This window comes from Rhinatrema bivittatum, chromosome 5, assembly GCF_901001135.1.
Source record: "Rhinatrema bivittatum chromosome 5, aRhiBiv1.1, whole genome shotgun sequence".
Taxonomy (NCBI): domain Eukaryota; kingdom Metazoa; phylum Chordata; class Amphibia; order Gymnophiona; family Rhinatrematidae; genus Rhinatrema; species Rhinatrema bivittatum.
The window spans coordinates 331,354,350-331,375,298 of record NC_042619.1 but is presented as its reverse complement, the minus strand read 5'-3'; positions in this window follow the sequence as shown (position 1 = coordinate 331,375,298).

Sequence of the window (20,949 nt, the reverse complement as noted above, 5' to 3'; positions counted from 1 at the left end):
CTGAATGTGGGCAGGCAGGGTTCCAGTCGCAAATCTGGTGGGATTGAGTTCCACAGTGTTGGTCCTGCAGTGGAGAAAGCCCTGTCTCTGGTGGTTATGTGCCTCATGGATTTGGAGTGTGGTACTTGTAGTGTTTCTCTATAGGACTCTCTGATTGGTCTGTTGGATGTAAATTTTTTGAGAGGAATTTGAAGGTTGAGTTGAGAGTGTTGATGTATAGCTTTGAAAATAGTGGTTATGGACATATAAATGATTCTGTAGTGAATTGGCAGCCAGTGCAGGTCTTTGAGGATTGGTGATATGTGGTCTCTTCTCCGTGTGTTAGTTAATATTCTCGCAGCCGTGTTTTGAACCATCTGAAGGGGTTTCGTGTGAGATGAAGGGAGACCTAATAGCAAGGAGTTGCAGTAATCTAGTTTAGAAAATATTATTGATTGCAGAATAGTTCTGTAGTCATGAACGTGGAAGAGAGGTCTTATTCTTTTTAAGACTTGGAGTTTATAGAAGCAGTCCTTAGTAGTTTGATTTATGAATGCTTTTAGGTTTAACTTGTTATCAATGATAGCTCCCAGGTTTCTTACTTGAGGAGTTTGTAAATTGGGTGGAGGATTTGAGTCGGTGTTACTGTTTTCAGAAGAAATTAGGAGGAGTTCGCTTTTTGAAGAGTTTAGTATTAGATTAAGGTTGGAGAGGAGTCCATCAATTTTTTTCAGACAAGTTTCCCAGAATTCTAGGGTTTTGCTGTAGGATTCTTTGACGGGGATGACTATCTGGACGTCATCTGCATAAAGAAAGTGTTTAAGGTTTAAATTAGTTAGCAGTTGGCAAAGAGGGAGCAAGTAGATATTAAAGAGTGTTGGTGAAAGGGAGGAGCCCTGTGGAACTCCCGTAGATGAAGGGTAGTGTTGAGATTCTTTGTTGTGAATTTTGACTTTGTATTTTCTGTTCCCTAAGAACGATTTGAACCACGATAGTGCTGTTCCTGTTATTCCGATGTTTGCTAATTGAGTTAGTAGGGAGGAATGGTTAACCGTATCAAAGGCAGCTGAGAGGTCCAGGAGGATCAGTAAATAAGTGTGACCTTTATCCAGGCCCATGATGAGGTAGTCGGTCAGGGAAATTAGTAGTGATTCAGTATTTAAAGCTTTTCTGAAGCCATATTGGGATGGGAACAGAATGTTATGTTCCTCGAGGTAGTCTGAGAGTCTGGAGTTGACTAATTTTTCCGTTACCTTAGCTATGAATGGGAGATTGGATATAGGACAGAAATTGGTGGGATCATTAGGATTTAAGTTGGGTTTTTTCAAGAGCGGTTTGATGGATGCAATCTTCAGGTCGTCAGGGTAGATTCCTTGTGCTAGGGAGCAGTTAATAATGTCTGTCAGAGTATAGAATTAGATGCCAATCGTTTGGATAATTGCATCCCTGGGAGGCACGTGAGGGGAAAAGGAGACACTAAAAAACCTTCCAAATCTAACCATCTGGGCTGACTTCCTAGGGTGGGAGAAGGAAAGAAATGGTGATGAGCTTGTTGTAGCATGAAAGCTTGATGGTATGCATAAAAATTTGGGAAATTTACACCGCCCTCTGCCTTAACAAGCTTGAGTTTAGACAGAGCAATCCTGGGAGTCTTATTCCTCCATAAAAAGGAGGTTAGTAGTCGATCGATTTGCTTGTAAAAATTGCAGGAAAAAAAAATGGGAATCATCGAGAGAACATAAGTAATTTTAGGGGCAACTACCATTTTTATAGTATCTAATCTTCCCCACCATGTAAGATGGAGGGGCAACCATTGAATGGTAAGGTCTTTGATCCCTTGGATAATACGAGTTTCAGCATTAGCAATTGTTAAGTGAGGGTCGGAGTAAAAGGAAATACCCAAATATTTGATACTTGTGGGAACTTTGTTTATGACAGAGTTAGTGAGATCCACCAGAGAGCCGAGTATATTAAGAGGGAGGAGTTCAGTTTTGTGCCAGTTGATCTTATAACCTGAAAGGGCGGAATAGGCCTCAATTTGTAGGAGTAAATTTGGAAGGGAAAGGTCAGACTGAGAGAGAAAAAGTAAGACATCGTCTGCATAAGCTGATAACTTATATTCAATAGAGCCAATTTGTATACCTTTGATGAGCGAGTTCTGTCGAATGGCACTAAGAAGGGGTTCCAAAGCCAGGTTGAAGAGCAGCGGGGAAAGAGGGCATCCTTGGCGTGTACCTCTATGCAAGGAGAAAAGAGGGGATCGGCGATTATTGAGATACAAGAAGGCCGTGGGAGAATAATACAAAAGGTTGATCCATGAAATAAAATTGGGACCAAAACCAAATCGTTTTAGAGTGGCAAAAAGAAAGGACCACTCCACACGGTCGAAAGCCTTTTCTGCATCGAGAGAGACAGCAATGACCGGGGAGGAGGCAGAAAAAACCGCTTCATGGATATGAAAAAAAAGCCTCGTGTTATTTGCAATGAGCCTATTCTTAATAAATCCAGATTGATCTGGATGAATTAATGTAGGCATAATACGGGATAAACGTGTAGCTAATATTTTAGTAAAAATTTTGTAATCTGTATTCAGTAAGGATATAGGCCTATAGTTGCCAACTTCAGCTGCATTTCTACCCGGCTTTGGAAGAACTACAATACATGCGGCAGAGAAAGACGAAAAAATATTTGGTTGATCCGGTGCAATCGAATAATACTGTTGAAGATGGGGTATAAGTTCCTTGTGAAACGTTTTATAGAAGTCCGTATTAAAGCCATCCGGACCTGGAGCTTTTCTGCCAGGGAGGGCTTTAATTGCAAGCTCTATTTCCTGTGAAGTGATTGGAGACTCAAGATCTTGAAGTTGTTGCATCGATAAGGTTGGATGAGTAAGTGTGGAGAAAAAGGAATGAAGATCTTCCTCCGACGCTTGAACTTCATTCTGATATAACTGAGCATAAAAGTCTCGGAATGCGTGTAGAATGTCTTCGTCTTGCGTAAGAACTTGCCCGGAGGCAGATATAATTTTAGTAATGCGCTTTTTCTCCGCTCTCTTCTTTAAATAAGAAGCTAGAAGGTGGCCGCACTTGTTATTCTCAGCATAATATGTAGCCTTAGTATGAAAAGTAGAGAGGCGAACCGAAGCACTGAGGAGCTGGTTGTACTGAAACTTGGCTTTTAACACCGCTGCTAAAGAAGCACTAGTCGGGCGCTGAATATGCTCAGCTTCCAGTAACACTATAGAAGCTTGAAGGCGATCCATATCCGCTCGGTCAGTTCTCCGTTTATACGCTGAATAGCTGATGATAGCGCCTCTAATGGTAGCTTTATATGCCTCCCATAGAGTGGATAATGAAATATCGGGCGAAGCATTGATAGAGAAGTATTCGTTAGTTTGATCTCGAATGCATTCCACAAAGGCTGAATCTGCCAATAGCGAAGAGTTGAATCTCCACATTCTATCGGTGATGATTGGAGACAGTAAGTTACATTGAAGGATGATTGCAGCATGATCTGAAACCAGAATAGGAGCAATGTCCGTGGAGAGTACTTGTGGGATTAAGCAATGTGAAGCTAGAAAAAAGTCTATACGAGAGTAGGAAGAGTGCGGAGCAGAGAAAAAGATGTATTCCTGATCTCTAGGATGATGAAGACGCCAAGGGTCCGAAAGTCCCAATGTCGACATGAGATGGTGGAGAGCTTTGCTTGATTTGGAAACAGATAGGCGTGCCGTTGACTTCCGATCCATGAAAGGATCTAGGGTCTGGTTGAAATCGCCACCGATGATAGTCTGAGTAGAATCGTACGCAAGGACATGGGAAAACGTGTTATGAAAAAATGTAGGATCATCTTGGTTTGGAGCATACAGATTGAGGATGGTGTATACCACCTTGTTGATAGAGACTTGAATGAAATTCCACCTACCATCAATATCTGCTGATTGCTGAATAATAGTTGCATCCAAGCTTTTATGAATAAGAATAGCTGTACCACATTTTTTATGGACTGCAGAGCTAAAGGATAATTGGCCCACCCAGTGTCTCTTTAATTTAAGGGATTCATGAGATGTCAAGCGGGTTTCTTGTATGAGGGCAATGTCCGCACGCAAAGAATATAAGTAGGTAAGAATCTTCTTCCTTTTGATGGGATGTGAGAGACCTTGAACGTTTAATGAAACCACAGTAAATGAGGTTTTAGCAGTAGACATAATGGAGTGGTGAGTTTAAATAAAAAAAATTGAAAATGATACCCCTATGAAAACCTCGCTGGTCAAAATAGAAGAAAATAGTAAAAGAAAAAAGAGGAACGCGCACAGAAAGAGGAGGAGAAGGAAGTAGATTGACGAGACAGAAAGAGAGAAAGGAAAAAAAAAAAGGGGAGATTGAAAGGCTCAGAAAGATAAAGAAAAATTAAAAAAAGAAAGCAGGGAAAAGGAAAGAGAGAGAGAGAGGATAAGAATAGAGGGGTAAATAGAAAAAAAAAGGGAAAGTCAAAGGATATCAAGTATAGCTAGCACTAACCGTGCTATTCGAGAAGTCCCTCTGGGGACTAGTGATGGGTTTCTAGGCGGATCACTGAACATCGCAGCAAACAGTTCCGCTCCTTTGGATGTGTAATACAAAAACCATTCATTGAAGAAAAAAAAAGCACACAATAATGAGATAGTATTCCAGCGTAGAATATGACCAGTCCTCGCTCCTTGGAAAAATCCAGAAGCCATCATATCTTGCCATGAGAGGCATCCCATTTATTGTCACATCAAGTAATCATGTCGTGTCCATTATCCACGGATTGAAGAAAAGCCTCTAGATCCTGAGGTTGTTGATAGATCTTCGTACGATTCTGGTGGGTAACACGCATTTGTGCGGGGTATAAGAGACCATATTTCGCGCCCACACGCTGCAGCCTCAGTCGCAAAGCGAGAAAGGCCTTACGCCTCGCAACAGTATCTTTGGCGAAATCAGATACAAAGAGCACGTTATGGCCCTTATATTGAACCGGCGCTTGATTTCTGGCAGCCGCCAGGATTTGAAGTACTTGCGGATGACGCAGCAGTTTAAAAATAATAGGCCGCGGATATTTAGAATTTGGAAGAGGCCTTGCAGGCACTCTATGGGCCCTCTCAATCTCTACAGGATATTGAAATTCAAGTTGGAGGCTGGAGGTAAGCAGTTTACTAATAAATCCACTTATGTCATTACCTTCCTCGCCTTCTGCGATCCCAAGAATCCTCACATTGTTGCGGCGATTCCGGTTGGATAAATCCTCCAAAGAATTTCGCATGTGTTCCATATTCTGCGTCATCTGAGGAACGGAGGTGGAATTCAGTAATAACGAAGCAACTTGGGTTTCCACATCATCCAATCGAGTGCGGTAAGTTTCAAGTTGATTGGAAACCACTAGTAATTCCCCTCAAATCGCATTAGTGGCATCGATATTAATGTTGATCAAGTCCTTAAGTTGCCTCAATTCAGTTAGGACGACATCCGTTGAGGCCATGACTTTCGCCGGCGGGGCCTTGCTCGGTGACGGAGGATCAGCCTTCGATCTTTTCGTTCCGGCCGCCGCCGCAAAGGCTGCCTCTATTTTACCGGCTTTGCTGGCTGCCATTTAGCACAAAGAGGTTTATGGAGCGATTGAGACCAAATTTATGCGCTGGAGATTATTATAGAGCAGATTCCTTCAGTTTGTTAGATAAACCGGAGCGGAGAAGTTCGCTTAGGCGGCCATTTTGATCACAGCGCTAGAGCGCCCCCATTCTAACACAATTCAAAGTATTTTTTTTTAAATAATTTTCTCTTTATTAAGCTTTTTATACAATAACAAAGTAATCACACCTTGTAAAGAAACATTAAGTGTGTCCCACAAGAAAATATTATATAATAATAAGGAAGAAGTAAAAAGAAAACAATCAAGTTTTAGAAATTTTTTTCTCCATGGTTGTTCCACACTTCCAACATCATAGGGGTAATACTGGAGTGTGTGTGTGTTGGGGGGGGGGGGGGGGGGGGGTAACAGGAAAACAATAAGGAGAATTATTAATCATAATTAAACATAAGAAATTATATAGTTGGCTTAAAGATTTCCAGCCTTTATATCTCAATTTGATCTACCTCCACTTATATTAATGACAGGGCCTTGCATTCTAGCTGCCAAGAACTCTCTTAACTGAACCACTTCAAAAAATATATACGTGTTACCCAGCAACTTCACAATACATTTACATGGGTACCTTAACAGGAAATTTGCCCCAAAGAAACTACTTCGGGTTTTAACTCAAGAAAAACCCTCCATCATAATTGAGTTGACCTGGCTAGGTCTGGGAAGATTCTAACCAATCCCCCAAGAAATAATGTACTCATGTTTTTAAAATAAGATTGCATCACAATATTGAAGTCCTGTTCCGACTTGGAAAGTCACCAGCAGTGTTACTCTGCCCGTGACTTCCACCTGAGATTCTTCCAGGTATTGATTCAAATTTGAGAAATTTTCCAGCTGGTTTACTCTCGATAAACTTTGCTTCTGAGACAAATGCAATACCCTCTTGACTACTGGAATCTTTTCTGAGGGAATCCTTAGGCCTGGATTCATCATTCATCGCAGAATGATGAATCCAGCAAAAACAGGGGTCGGGCCTGCGAAAGCTCGCAGCCTTTGCCCCACCGCGGTGTCTTCACTGCCGGCTTTTGCACCAAATAGCGCCACCGTGAAAGGTGGTGCTATTCGGCGCACTACTGCCGGCAGCGAAGACACCGCCGACTCCGCCTTCACCCCGCCCCGACTCCTCCCCTCCCCGCCTCAACTCCTCCCCTCTCCCTAATTTGCATTATATCGCATGCGAAAAGGCCCTTTTCACATGTGATATAGCCTTATTGCATGCGATAGGGCCCTAACACACGCGATAAAGCTTTTGTGAATGACCCACTTAGGTTGAGATGACGAATAGAGTTCTCCAAGAATTCCATTCTCCTAACTGAGGCCAATAACTCTAGTGTGATCACCTCATTGTGCTTTTTACATTTTTTACCTCTTCCTCCAAAAAATGAATGGCCGAATATTGTTCCGTTAAGATCTATTGATGGTCCTGGGCCACTGTATCTAATTTTAAGGAAACTCCTTGTAAATGTTGAGATTGTTCCTGGAAAGTAGCTGAAAGTCCTGCCACTAAATCTCAAAGGGATTCTAATGTTACAATTGCTGGTTTTATAATCCCCACAGAGGGCCAACTCACCCCTCCAGCTCCAGGTTCACAATCACCTCCACCTACTGCTTCTGGCAGGGCTTCCCCGGTAACTACACCTCCTCCTCTGGGGCTGCTCAAATTCTGGACTGGGGTTGAGGTTCTGGCCCTCTCAGGCTCCACACCGCAGGCTCTGTCCACCTGAAGGTAGCTGGCTGGAGTCCCTTCTGCACCTCCAGCGTCCACGGTAGGTCTCAAGGGGGAAGCCAAAAGCAATCGTCGAGGATCTGGGGAACTCAGAATTATTCCCCCAGTGAGAATAGAGCTCTCCGTTCCACCAGCGGGGATTTTCGTCCCCAAATTCAAGACAGGAACCGAAATTCAGGGATCAGGCGCTGTTGTGGCGGAAAGCTGGGTTCGGGCGGGTATTTATTTATTTATTTATTTATTTAATTTCTTTTACTATACCGATGCTCAAGACTAGGTCTTATCGTACCGGTTTACAATGTAACTGAGATATACCCTTACCTTCCCTTTCCTCTTATGTGGCATAATTAAAGTTCCAGGAAATTGAAACAAAAGCGCCACATAGCCGGATCAAGCTTCTCTCCTCGCCGCCATATTGGATCCACCCCCCAAAGTATTCTCTTAAAGTTTATATCCATATGGTGCATTAAGCCTCCTCTGTGTGTCTCAATGGCGGTTAAAGAACCCTCCCTTCCTCTTTAATTATTTATGGTCACATGGAGATTGTGAAATAACCTATCGTCATTCATCACGTAAGAGACATCCAATCTAATTGGTTATTTAGACCTCCTGGTTGCTCCGTGCTTAACTTAAAAATCCATGATTGTTCCCGGTACTTAAGCATAGTCAAATTGTTTCCACTTCTTTTGCCAACACTGTCTGTGACAGTCCATTTCAATTGATCAAAAGTATGATTGTACTCTTTAAAATGGGGCACAATGGATGATGTCATGGTGGCTGTATTTAAACGGGAGAGGTGCTCAATGATTCTTTGTCTGACAGCCCTAGTCATGCGACCCACGTATACTTTAGGACATGGGCATATTATAATGTAAATCACAGCTTTCGATGAGCAATCAATGTCATTTTTTCTCCTTAGTTTGCAGTCCTCCACATTTGTTTGATTGGTAGTTGGGCTATTTTAAAGTTTTGTTGTCATTCCTTGTATTTTATTATTTTGGTTATCATTTTTTATTGACAATTTTCTTTTTGCCATATGTTTTTAATTTTTATTAACTGTTTTGGGTGAGTTTTTAAGTTTCAAAAAGTGGTTTATAAATTTAATAAATACCTACTGTACTGTGAATTTCTCTTTTTATTTGACTCTTTGTCTTGCTGCCTACCTTGGTCACTTCCTCCACTCTTCAGCCTTTACAACTGGTAATTGTGCTGCTGTATATTAATATAAGGCTATTTGTGCTCCTAATATGGATTATGGTTTATGGTTTATTTGGTTTTGTATACCGTCATATCAGTTGGAACCTTCATATTGCTTTACAAACACTTAGGTACATTTACAAAATATTTTTTTTTCCAAACATTTACAAATGATTAGCAATGGAGGTACATTAATGTTCATAGAGAGTGCAAAGGTGATATGGTAAAAGGAATGGTCACATCTATAATATAATCAAAGGAGATCATTGGGAATGTCAATAAAATAGTAGTGAAATAGCCATTGAATAGGGGTTAAATATTGGTTAAAATAGAAATTAGTAGGGGTTAAATAGCGGTTAAATAGCAGTTAAGTATCAGTTGAGATGGTCGTTGAGATGGTTGTTGAGTAGGAGTTAATTAGCAATTAAATAGCAGTTACATATCAGTTAAATCTGGAATCATAAGAACATAAGAACATGCCATACTGGGTCAGACCAAGGGTCCATCAAGCCCAGATCCTGTTTCCAACAGTGGCCAATCCAGGCCATAAGAACCTGGCAAGTACCCCCAAAACTAAGTCTATTCCATGTTACAGTTGCTAGTAATAGCTGTGGTTATTATCTAAGTCAACTTAATTAATAGCAGGTAATGGACTTTTCCTCCAAGAACTTATCCAATCCTTTTCTTAAAAATAAACCAACTGGAGCTGACTCACTAATCCCATGTGTCAGTAACTCCTCGGATCATTGATCCGAGGAGTTACTGACACATGGGATTAGTGAGTTAGCTCCAGTTGGTTTATTTTTAAGAAAAATTTTGAAACATAAAAATATAAAAAGGGGTCAACAATTAAATAAAGTAAATGGACCATAACCAGATTGAATTTGATTGAAATACAAACTCATAGAGTGTGGGTCCTACAAACAATGTATGGGTATTGCTAGATATGTGGTTACAATTGAAAAGTAAAAAATTTTGACCAGTGAAAGCTACTGTTTTTGTGTTTTAGGGTTTCTGGAATATAGGAATATTTGGGTGGTTTTTTGTGATTTCCTGAAGTAAACCACTATTAATATCATGTCTGCTGTCCCCATTCTTTACATTCTTTACCTCACCTGCCATTCTGTCTTATACCCTGTCCACTGCTCTTCTGCTTCAATGTTTTCTTCCTTTCATCCTTCTATCTCCCTGACAGAATCTTGTCCTTGTTGATGTTGTCACACCTCCTCTTCTCTGTATTCTCCTGCTCCTCCTCCTACTCTCTACTGAGGATAATCCCAATTCTGACCCTCCAAGGCAACGTTCATCTGTGCATATCAAACCATTACCCCTCCAGTCATATTCCAGTCCCTCTCCTCTTCCTTTCTCATGCTCCCTGTGAAATACCCACTCTATTTCCAACAAGCTTATTCTCATTCATGACCTCTTTATCTCTCATACTCTTCATCTTCTTGCTTTGACTGAGACTTAGCATTCTCCTGATGACTCCACTTCAGTTGCTACTCTCTGTCATGAAGGTTATCTTTACTCCCATATACCACTGTGGTGGTGCAGAGCTGCTCAGCCCCTTCTGTAGATTTCAATCTCTTCCTCCAACTCAATCTCACTCTTTTCTTCATTTGATGCCCACTCCTGTTAAGCACACCAAACTCCCAACTTGGCTCACCCAGTCCTGGGCCCTCTTCTCTGTATACTAATTCCTTTAGTGCTTTGATTTCCTGTCATGGCTTTTAATATCATTTTTATGCTAATGATTCCAGATTTACCTCTCTACAGAGCTGATGCAATAAAGTGTGGGTTAAAACTGTGTGCTCAAATTCAGTGCACAGTTTCTTAACATAGAGGTTAACATTTTTTTAAACTCCAGATGCAGTAAGCTAATGGTATGCAAATGTTTCTGGAAGTAAAAAAAATGTATGCTGATTGGAAAATGTGTGCCCAAACCCAAGCTAACAGGTGCATTCAGTCTTAAACATGAGGGGAGGAGGGCATCTGTCTTAGATGATTTCTGTACACAAAACTCTTGTGCACATAAAATACTTCTATGCATACAAAACAAGATTTATGCGCATAAAATATGTGTGCACAAAAATGTTTTTCAACATAGAAAACATTTTTTTGAGAACATCAATCATATTTATGTGCAGAAAAAATACTTTGATATTCAATGCATGTTTTCTGTGCATAAATCCTGATTATAGGTCCTGATGTGGAATTTCAGCTTCTGCCCATAGACTAACATGAGCACTGGAAACTTTACTCCACCTCCGATCAGGAGAAAATTTCCAGCACTAGGAATCCCTGAATTAAGAAAGCACACTGCTCTGTATTGTGGGTTAATGCCTTCATTTTCATGGGATTTCCATGCAAGGATGCTAAGCAGGATACACAGCTTTACATGCACAATTGTTTTTGCACAAAACTTGCTGCATCTGGAGTAACATTTGTGCACAATAAATGTGCACACAACTGTGAATAAAACTGTGATCTGCTGAGCACACCTTATTACATTGGCCTCTACACTAGAAATTTCTTCAGGAGTACAATCCCAATCTTAGCTTACTTCTGACATTGCTGCGTGAAAGTTCCATCGCACCTTAAACTCAACATGGCCAAGACAAAGTTTTTTATCTTCTGCTCCCAAACCCACCTACACTTTTCTCTCTTTTTCTATATCTTGATGGGGTAACACAGTAATCCTCCTAGTCCACTGAATCTACAACTCTGTCATCTTTGACTCCTGTCTTTTCTCCTCTTCATGTATCGTAAACACTGACAAAATGTGGTGTTTCTTTCTCTATTACATCACCAAAATCCATTCCTTCCTTTCTGAACACACAACCAGAATCCTTGTCCAACCTCTCATCACCTCCTGCTCCTCACAGATCTCCCAGTGAAACATCTCTCTCCACTACATATTATCCAAAATTCATCTCTGCCACTTATCTTTCACAAGTCACTACACCCATATAACCCCTCTTCTCAAGTTTCTACCTTGTCTCCGTATCGATTTCTGCATACAGTTCAACCTCCTCTTACTTACCTACAAAAGGCTTCACTCTGCAGCTCCTCAGTACATTTCCTCTTTTATCTCTCCCTACCTCTCTCCTTCTGAACTCCATCATCAGGCAAGTCACACCTATCTATGCTCATCTCCTCTACCACCAAGTCCCAACTCCTTTCTTTCCACCTGGCTACACCATATGCTTGAAATAGATTTCCTGAGTTGATATGTTATGCTCCCTCTCTTGCCTGTTTGAAATCTAGTCTAAAAACCCACCCTTTTGAACCTGCTTTTAAATATTAAGAACATAAGAACATGCCTTACTGGGTCAGACCAAGGATCCATCAAGCCCAGCATCCTGTCTCCAACAGTAGCCAATCCAAGCCATAAGAACCTGGCAAGTTCCCAAAAACTAAGTCTATCCCATGTTACTGTTGCTAGTAATAGCAATGTCTATTTTCTATGTCAACTTAATTAATAGCAGGTAATGGACTTCTCCTCCAAGAACTTATCCAATCCTTTTTTAAACCCAGCTACACTATCCACATCCCCTGGCAACAAATTCCAGAGTTTAATTGTGTGTTGAGTGAAAATGAACTTTCTCCAATTAGTTTAAAATGTGCCACATACTAACTTCATGGAGTGCCCCCTAGTCCTCCTATTATCCAAAAGAGTAAAGAACCGATTCACATTTACCTGTTCTAGACCTCTCATGAATTTAAACATCTCTATCATATCCCCCTCAGCCATCTCTTCTCCAAGCTGAAAAGTCCTAACCGCTTTAGTCTTTCCTCATAGGGAAGCTGTTCCACCCCCTTTATCATTTTGGTCGCCCTTCTCTGTGTCCTCTCCATCACAACTATATCTTTTTTTGAGATGCGATGACCAGAATTGTACACAGTATTCAAGGTGCGGTCTCACCATGGAGCGATACAGAGGCATTATGACATTTTCCGTTTCATTCACCATTCCCTTTCTAATAATTCCCATATGAGATCAGCCAACCTTGAGATCAGCACCATTTTGATGTCACTTTTACACCACTCTGATAGGCAGCACAGTTTTTTAAAGACTTACAATAGGAACAGGAGTAAGTGGGTATTGGTCCTTCCCTTTTCTCTTTTCAGTGCCCCAATGAAAAGGGTAGGTAGAGAACAGGGATCCATCTCCAGCTCCATATGAGTTTTCTGGAGTAGTAGGGGGATTCTGAGGGACCTGGGAAAGCCCTGGCTGGGCTTAGTTTAGCCCATCTAAGTAGGACTGGACTCTTCTGTCTTGGCAAGGTCACATTTTCTTTTCAATTTTCTAAGTAAATAGTGTATTCTATTTGCTAATAGCTTGCACTATTTCCCAAAATGAAAGCACTCAAAAATTTTGGGGAATTTCATAAGGAAGGTCCATTTGTTTTATGTTTTCCAAATTGAAACAAAAATGGACCATTTCAGTTTGAATTACCAATTTCTTTGAAACTAATGTGTATCCCTAATATTTATCACATTAATCTGTATTAGTGGTAATATGGATTAATGGACGTGTTCTTCAGGGGATATGAACTAGTACAGGGAGCTTAAAGATAACTCCATCTCCAGCAACAAAAGTGCTGGGGGAGGGGGGTCCTTGAATAGTTGTGTGTGGCTTTGTAGGAAAGGGCCAATCTTGATGGGGTAAGTTATTAGATTAAATCCCTCCTCTAACCATCCTAACGTGAAAGGGCTGGTTAGCATGGAGGATTTCATGAAGTAAAGTACATTAAAAAAATGTAGCACCTGATCTAAGGCAGTTGTTAAAGGGTCAGCTTTAGCATGTTTAATAATGTATTGCCTGCAGCATGCATGCTAAACTTCATTAGCATCTAATGACACTGCTGTTTGCCATGACCCATATACTTCATCTTGGGGGTTTTGATGTCACTGTGTTTTTTTCCATACCCCCACACTCTACACCTTAGTGGTTTTGATAATACTCTGCTGTTTTTCACAACCTGCACTTTAAGCTGCAGTGTGTTCATGCTACTGTTGATGCTGCTTTGTTGCTTCTTAAGTGTCTTGAGGTGCACATTCTACTATTGTTAGTGGCCTTTGATTTTGTTAAGGTACCTTGTGCTGCACATTCCACTATTGTTGGTGTCCTTGTTAGTATCGTTTGTTGCTCTTTAGGTGCTTTGTGGGTGCTTAATCTTTTATTATTGGTAGGAATGTGCTTTCATTTTTAACAAAATAGACAAAGTTAACATTACCTATTTTGTTTCATTTCTAAACTGAAATGATAATGAAATTCCTGAAATTTTGTTTTTTAAAATTTTTTAGTGCACACTAGTTTCATTTACTGCACCGTTTGACTATGACAATTCAAGTAGTGTACACTAAATCAAATAGCATGCACTAAATCATACTAGTGCACAGTAAATCAAAACTGTGTGTACTAAATTAAAAATTTTAAAAAACAAAAAATTACCCTAATGAAACGCAAAAGGGGCTGTTACGATCCTGGTGGAAGTGTGGACCCTTGGCCTGTGTCGGTATTGAAGCTACTTGGGAGGTAGGCCTGTCACAGGTTCCCAATGACAGGAGGCGGAGGTGACGAAGACAGGGGCCGGCTGGAGCTTCAACAATACCAATTCCGTTTCCCGCAGGTTGAGCCTTTGGGTGCCAGGACCAGCTGGACTTATTTGGGCCCCTGAGGTGACAGAAGGTGGCAGGAAAAGAGGATCGTCGGTCACTGGTTAGAAGTCCAGAAGAAGGTCTGAATGTTGGTCCGCAGTCGAGAGCCAAAGGAGGGTCCGAAGCTAGTCCAAGGTCGCGAGCCAGAGGGAGATCCGAAGCCAGTCCAAGGTCAAGAGCCAGAGGATCCGTCCGAAGGGAGAAGAGCAGAGAGAGGAACAGGCAGGATCCGGAACAGGGAGCTGGAGCGAATGCGAAGGACAGGAACAGGAGCACAGGAACACACTGGAATCAGGAACCGAAGCCAAACACAGAGGAAACAGACCTGTAGCCAAGTCACCAGCTACAGGTGAAGGGCTGGTTTAAATACCAGCAAGCTCTGACATCACGGGGAGAAGCTGCGAAGGAACCTCCACTGCAGGTCCTTTAAGGACCCCTAGGTGGCGCGCGCTAGGAGGAAGCCAAGAAGAGGTGGAGCCGACGGCGTCTCGCGGCAGGGAAGCCAGAGGCAGCCCCGGCATTACACAGGAGCCGGTAACTGTGTCAGAGAACTGCAGGAGGTGCGGTCAGTGCCGGGAGGGAACCGGCACCCTGGAGAGCCGATGAGGGCGGCCGCAGCTGGTAAGTGTAACGGGAGAGTAAGTGTAACGGGAGGGGGGGGGAATAAAACAAAACAAATGTTTTGTCAATGCACATCCCTAATTGTTGGTGCCCTTTATTGCTCTTTATGTGCTTAATGGTGTGCATGTCACTTGTTTGTGCCCTTTGCTTCTTTTTAGGTACCTTGGGGTATTCATGCCATTCTTTGCGTTATATTGCCCCTTCACAGAGCTTAGGGGCATTATTACCACTCCCTTTTCCTGCATTGCTCTGCACCTATGGCTTGTGATTTTAAGTACTAGTGTTGCTGCTACACAGGAATCTCATGGGGCCTTTGGGTAACGGGTGTTTCTGCCTCTAATGCTGCTATTTTCAAAGTTCTTTTTATATTCCCATACAGTACTTGCTGTTTATTGGTCTTGCCATGCCAACCTGATGCTTTACACAGACTTTGACAAACTTCCTTTAATGGTTTTATGCTCTCTTGGACTTTTTCTTAAATCTCCCTTTCCTTTATCCAGTATTTAGATGGACTATACCACAACCTAGGGAAAAGCCATCAACAAGCAATCACCCCATCCCCTTCCCCAAGTGATGGCAATGGAAAACTACGTCAGGCATCCTCCAGATATTTCCTCTGACTTCTCCCTGCCCAGGAATAGTAAATTCACTAGCTTCCAGCTTGTTGGTGGTTTGATTAGTGTTTTATCCTATATACATATATACACGGTGGTATTAGATATGATTGCACATTGACTGCTACAGGCCTTCTCCCAATATTTTCTCTGCTGTCTCTCTACCCAGGGATAGTAAGTTCACCACCTTCTGGCTTCCAGATAGTTTGCTTAGTCTTTTACCTTATTCTTACATACACGGGTCTGAGGTATTGTTTGTACTCCTAAGGATCTTCTCCAGAGTCGTGGTTTATAATGATTTTCCCCTCTTGGTAATTTGGAGGTCCTTTCAGGGGAATGCAGGTACTCATGTAACCTTGACAAAAGGAAAATACTTCTTCCATTGGGAAAGGTCATCCTCTTTGACCAAGTGCACATCTTCTGGAGGAACAAGCATGGGGCAATGAAGGAGGAAAGGAACAATCCCCACCCAACTACCTGGCTAGTTCTATTGAATCATTTTCAGTAATTATTAAAGGGATGATAGAATGTACACTGGGGTTTTCAAGGCATAAAAGTGGTCAAACCAAGTTTATTTGGTGTAAATTAATGTAACTGGAAGTAAACATGTTTTCTCAAAGTTCTATTTATCTCATTTTGACATTTGCAGTAATTATACATTTTTATGTAATTTTGATTTTATCGGTTATCTTAAAGGTAAAAAGTGACATTTTTCTTAAATTACAAATATGGATAAAATTCCCAGGATAAGAAACAAGACTGCATTAGTATGGTATTATAAGAGGTAAAAATAACTACATCTTATAGCATAGATTATGATTGTAAAGTGTTGTGTGTGTATGTCTAAATCAAGTAAAGGAAATATATAAGGTTTATTGACAAGAAAGTAAAGAAATCTATGCACAGGGGAAATGGGCAAAAATTAGATGAATGGATGGAATTTGTTGTCCCATTAACAACCATATTGTAAGAAAGGAAATGTATACCTGTCATTAGCCTATTTATTTTTGTCTGAACTTAGCCTGAATACTTACCATCAGTATAGTATACACATGTGCTATTCTGTTCATACAGAATAATCAAATGGGAATTCTCTACAGTGAGAGGCCTGCATTAAAGAATATTTTAAATATGTATAATTTATGTTAGCAGAAAATGATATGCAAATATGCAAAAGAACTAAGAAGATGTGTCCTAAAGCTATGCTGAGGCAAGCACAACTAAGAATTTTATCATATATCTACTAATTGGTGGAAAGGGTGGTGATTATTTTTAAGACAAACTAAATTGCTTTGCAAAAGTGCTAGCCTAGCAGCTAGTGGCATATCTCTGATAACACCCCAGGGCATCCAAATCTTCAGGAATACAGGCTGCAATGTCAAAATGTTCTCAAGTTTAATTTCCCCATGAGAACTTACCTTTATCTTGCCACTTCTGGTAAATTACCCCTCCACTAATTTGACCCTAGTGAGTACAATAAAGGTGTCACTCAAAATCACTGGACTTTGATCATTGCTTTACTAGCAGACAATTTTCTGGACTGTAATTATTGCATTTTTTTGCAAACAGGCATTGTTCCAGCTGTTAATTGTAGAACCTTGTGTTCTGAACTTTTTAAGATATGTTATATACTGCACAGATCTTTACCATATATTTGCATCTATAATTTTTTGAAGCCTAACCACCAAACTCTTTGGTCTAACTTGCACAAAAGAATTTAATAATGCAATTTTCTACTGGGGAAAGGATTAATTTTTTAAGATCCTGTACACCCTGCCTGCACACCTCCCCCTCCCTGCAGTGAATGGAGTCTCTTTAACCATTTCATTCCTGCAAATAAATAATCATACAGGACACTAAAATGTGGTTTCAAAAACAGACTGTTCACTTGGACAGACTAGAAGCAGAAAACAGTTTATTTACAGTTCCTTTCATAGAAACAACTCCATCCTCTGAATCAGACAATTTATATAGCAGTGGAACAAAGTAGCATTTGGTACAATCAATTTCTTTCCTTTCCACAAGCCTATCAGTTTACAGAGTGTTATGCTGGTGTTAGAACAGATAAAAGTTCTTTCAGGGACTCACCACAATTAGAGTGTTTCAAATGTTTTCCTGTCTCCATATGTGTTTTTCTGTTTATTCACTGTTGTCTTGCTTTCACCTTACCTATCCGAAGTTTTTGGAAAAGATAGGTTTGGTCCACAGCCTGAACATCCAGAAGGTGCCAGATCCAAGATCGGCAACTCTAGATCTATTAAAGATTTTTGATCTACCAGCAGAGCCTACCTCTCTCCCTTCCACATGGGATGTTGGAGTCGGTGCTGGAACGTTCCTGGGATACCCCTTTTCAACTCCCACCAGTTTTGAGGAAGACCGATCTCAAGTATAAGGTACAAAAATCACCTTACTACTCAGCACAGCAATTACCCCATGCATCCTTGGTAGTTGAATCGGTGAAGGCGAGAGCTCAAAAATCTAGATTATACTCCGCTACCCCTCTGGGCAGGGATCTTCGTTCACTAGATGAATTTGCAAAGCGCACATTCCAGACATCAATGCTGGCCGCCCGCATTAACCATCACCAATTCTATATCATCCAATACCTCTATAAGTGTGTGCAATGGATGAAAGATAGCTCAGATCCTGTCCAAGACCTGGAGGAGGGCATTCGCCATTTGTTGCATACGGTCTATGAAAGTTTTGAGACCTCCTCACGCACCTCCACGGCGGCCATTGTGGCACAACGTATTGCGTGGATGCGGGCAAGTTCCATTCGAGAAGATGTCCACAAAAAATTGGCTAATTTATCGTGCAAAGGATACAATTTGTTTGGGACCCGTTTCCAGGAAATGGTAGCTCAACTAAAGGAGCAGTCCGTGGCAGTACAATTGTTGGCTACTCCACAATCCTACTCCGCACCACGCAGATATCCCACAATACCGCGCAGACAAACTTCCAATGTTGCACGTATCGGCCATATGCCTCCTACCATCCCCCGCCTTATCAGCCGGCTGCCCGTCCACCGAATCAACAGAACCAGAACCAACGAGGACGACCCCGGGGCCAACACCCACAAACGCAGCAGCCCACCACCCCGGCCAAGACTAATCCATCTTTTTGAGCGTTGCCCCGCCACCACCGCAATGGGTACTAGCAGGAGGCATCACGACACACATCTGGGAATGGGAAATCACAACCGACCAATGGGTACTAGACATTGTTCTACACGGGTACAGAATTCACTTACACTCTCCCCCTGCACTTCCCCATACAGTATCGAAGGGGTCCAGACCACATCAGAACCATCTAGCACAAGAGGTAGCAACAATATTACAACAACAGGCAATCTGCACCGTTCCTCCAATGGAACATTGCACGGTATTCCACTCCCCCTATTTCCTAATTCCAAAGAAATCCAGGGACCTTCGTCCGATTCTGGACCTCAGAGAACTGAACAAGTTCATTGTCAAGGAAAAGTTCAAAATGATATCTCTCAAATCTCTGTTACCCTTGATCCAACTCCGAGCCTGGATGTGTTCCATCGATCTCAAGGATATATACACCCATATTCCTATGCATCCGTCCTCCTGGCGATACCTGTCTTTCCAAGCCCATGGCCAATTCTTCCAATACAAGGTCCTAGCCTTTGGCCTGTCCACAGCGCCCAGGGTGTTGACCAAATGCATAGCAGTGGTGGTGGCGTTCCTCCGCCAACGGGGGATCATGATCTTTTCTTATCTCGACGATTGACTGTTGGTAGCCGCCAGCCCGGACACACTTTGACAACATCTCCAAAGCACAATTCAGTGCCTAGACAAGTTGGGATTAATCATCAACTATCAGAAGTCCAACTTACATCTGACACAAATGATACAGTTCATAGGACCCCAGTTGGACACAATCAAATACTGAGTTTTCCTGCCGGCCGAAAGGAAACAAACAATGCGACTCCTTTTCCGCAGTCTAAGGTCAACTGGGTCACCAACTGCACATCAAGTCTTGCAAGTTTTGGGACATATGGCCGCCTCGATCCACGCAGTCTCCAACAAGAGACTGCGCATGTGACACCTCCAATGAGGTCTCAAACAACAGTGGAACCAACACTCACAACCACTACACTGGAAAGTGTCCTTGACAAAAACTATGATGACAGATTTGGATTGGTGGTTACGCAAATCAACATTCATCAAGGGAGCTCCTTTCACTCTCCTAACACACAATGCAATTCTAACCACAGTTGCCTTCCACAAGGGTTGGGGAGCTCACCTCGACAACCACAAGACGCAAGGTCTCTGGTCACAATGCGAACAATCTCTTCACATCCATCTCTTAGAATTGAGAGCCATCCGGTATGCTCTACGCACCTTCATCTCTCACCTTCAAGGCCACAGGGTGATGGTTTACACGGACAATCAGGTGGCCATGTTTTATATCAACAAACAGGGGGGATTGGGCTCTTGGACTATGCCGCGAAGCCCTCATCCTCCTACAATGGTCCGTCCACCACTCCATTCACCTACAAGCAACTTACTTGCCGGGAATCGCCAATATGCAAGCGGACCGGCTGAGCCGAATCTTTCATCCACACGAGTGGTCCCTCGACAATGGGATAGCTGAGTCCATCTTCCAGAGATGGGGTTATCCGTCCATAGATCTCTTCACCACAGAGCACAACTGGAAAGTACATCGCTTCTGCTCTTTATGGCCGACTACGCACAGGGTCGCCCAGGATGCTTTCCTCATTCCATGGACGAAGCCACTGATGTATGCATTTCCCCCAATTCCCCTCATCACAAAAACCTTACAAAAGTGCATGAAGGATGAAGCGCAGCTGATCCTCGTGGCACAGGCGTGGCCACGACAGCCATGGTATGCACACCTTCTACACCTGTCGTCGGATGCACCGTTCAGACTTCCCAACCAAGAAAACCTGCTGTCCCAAGACGAAGGGTCCCTCCTCCATCCGTTACACTCCTCTCTGCATCTCACGGCTTGGAGGTTGAATGGTGCCTTCTGTTGGAACAAGGCCTCTCCTTCACAGTTCAAGAAGTCATCTTAGCAGCTCGCAAACCATCCACGAGGAGAAACTATCACTTCAAATGGAAGCTCTACACCACGTGGTGCGACACCAAAAAGGTGGACCCATTTACCTGCACGCCAGAAACCTTGCTAGACTACCTATACACTCTGTATATGGCTGGTCTTGCTACAGCTTCCGTCCGAGTCCACCTCAGTGCGATAGTAGCTTTCCACCGATCGCACAACGGCCAACCCATCTCCATCCATCCAATGGTCTCTCGATTCATAAAAGGGCTCACACACCTTCGCCCTCCGGTCTCAAAACCACCAGTTCCTTGGAATCTAAACTTAGTTCTGGAACAATTCATGGTCTCACCCTTCGAACCACTAGAATCCGCACATCTGAAATACCTCACCTGGAAGGTAATCTTCCTTATCGCAATCACATCGGCTCGACATGTTAGC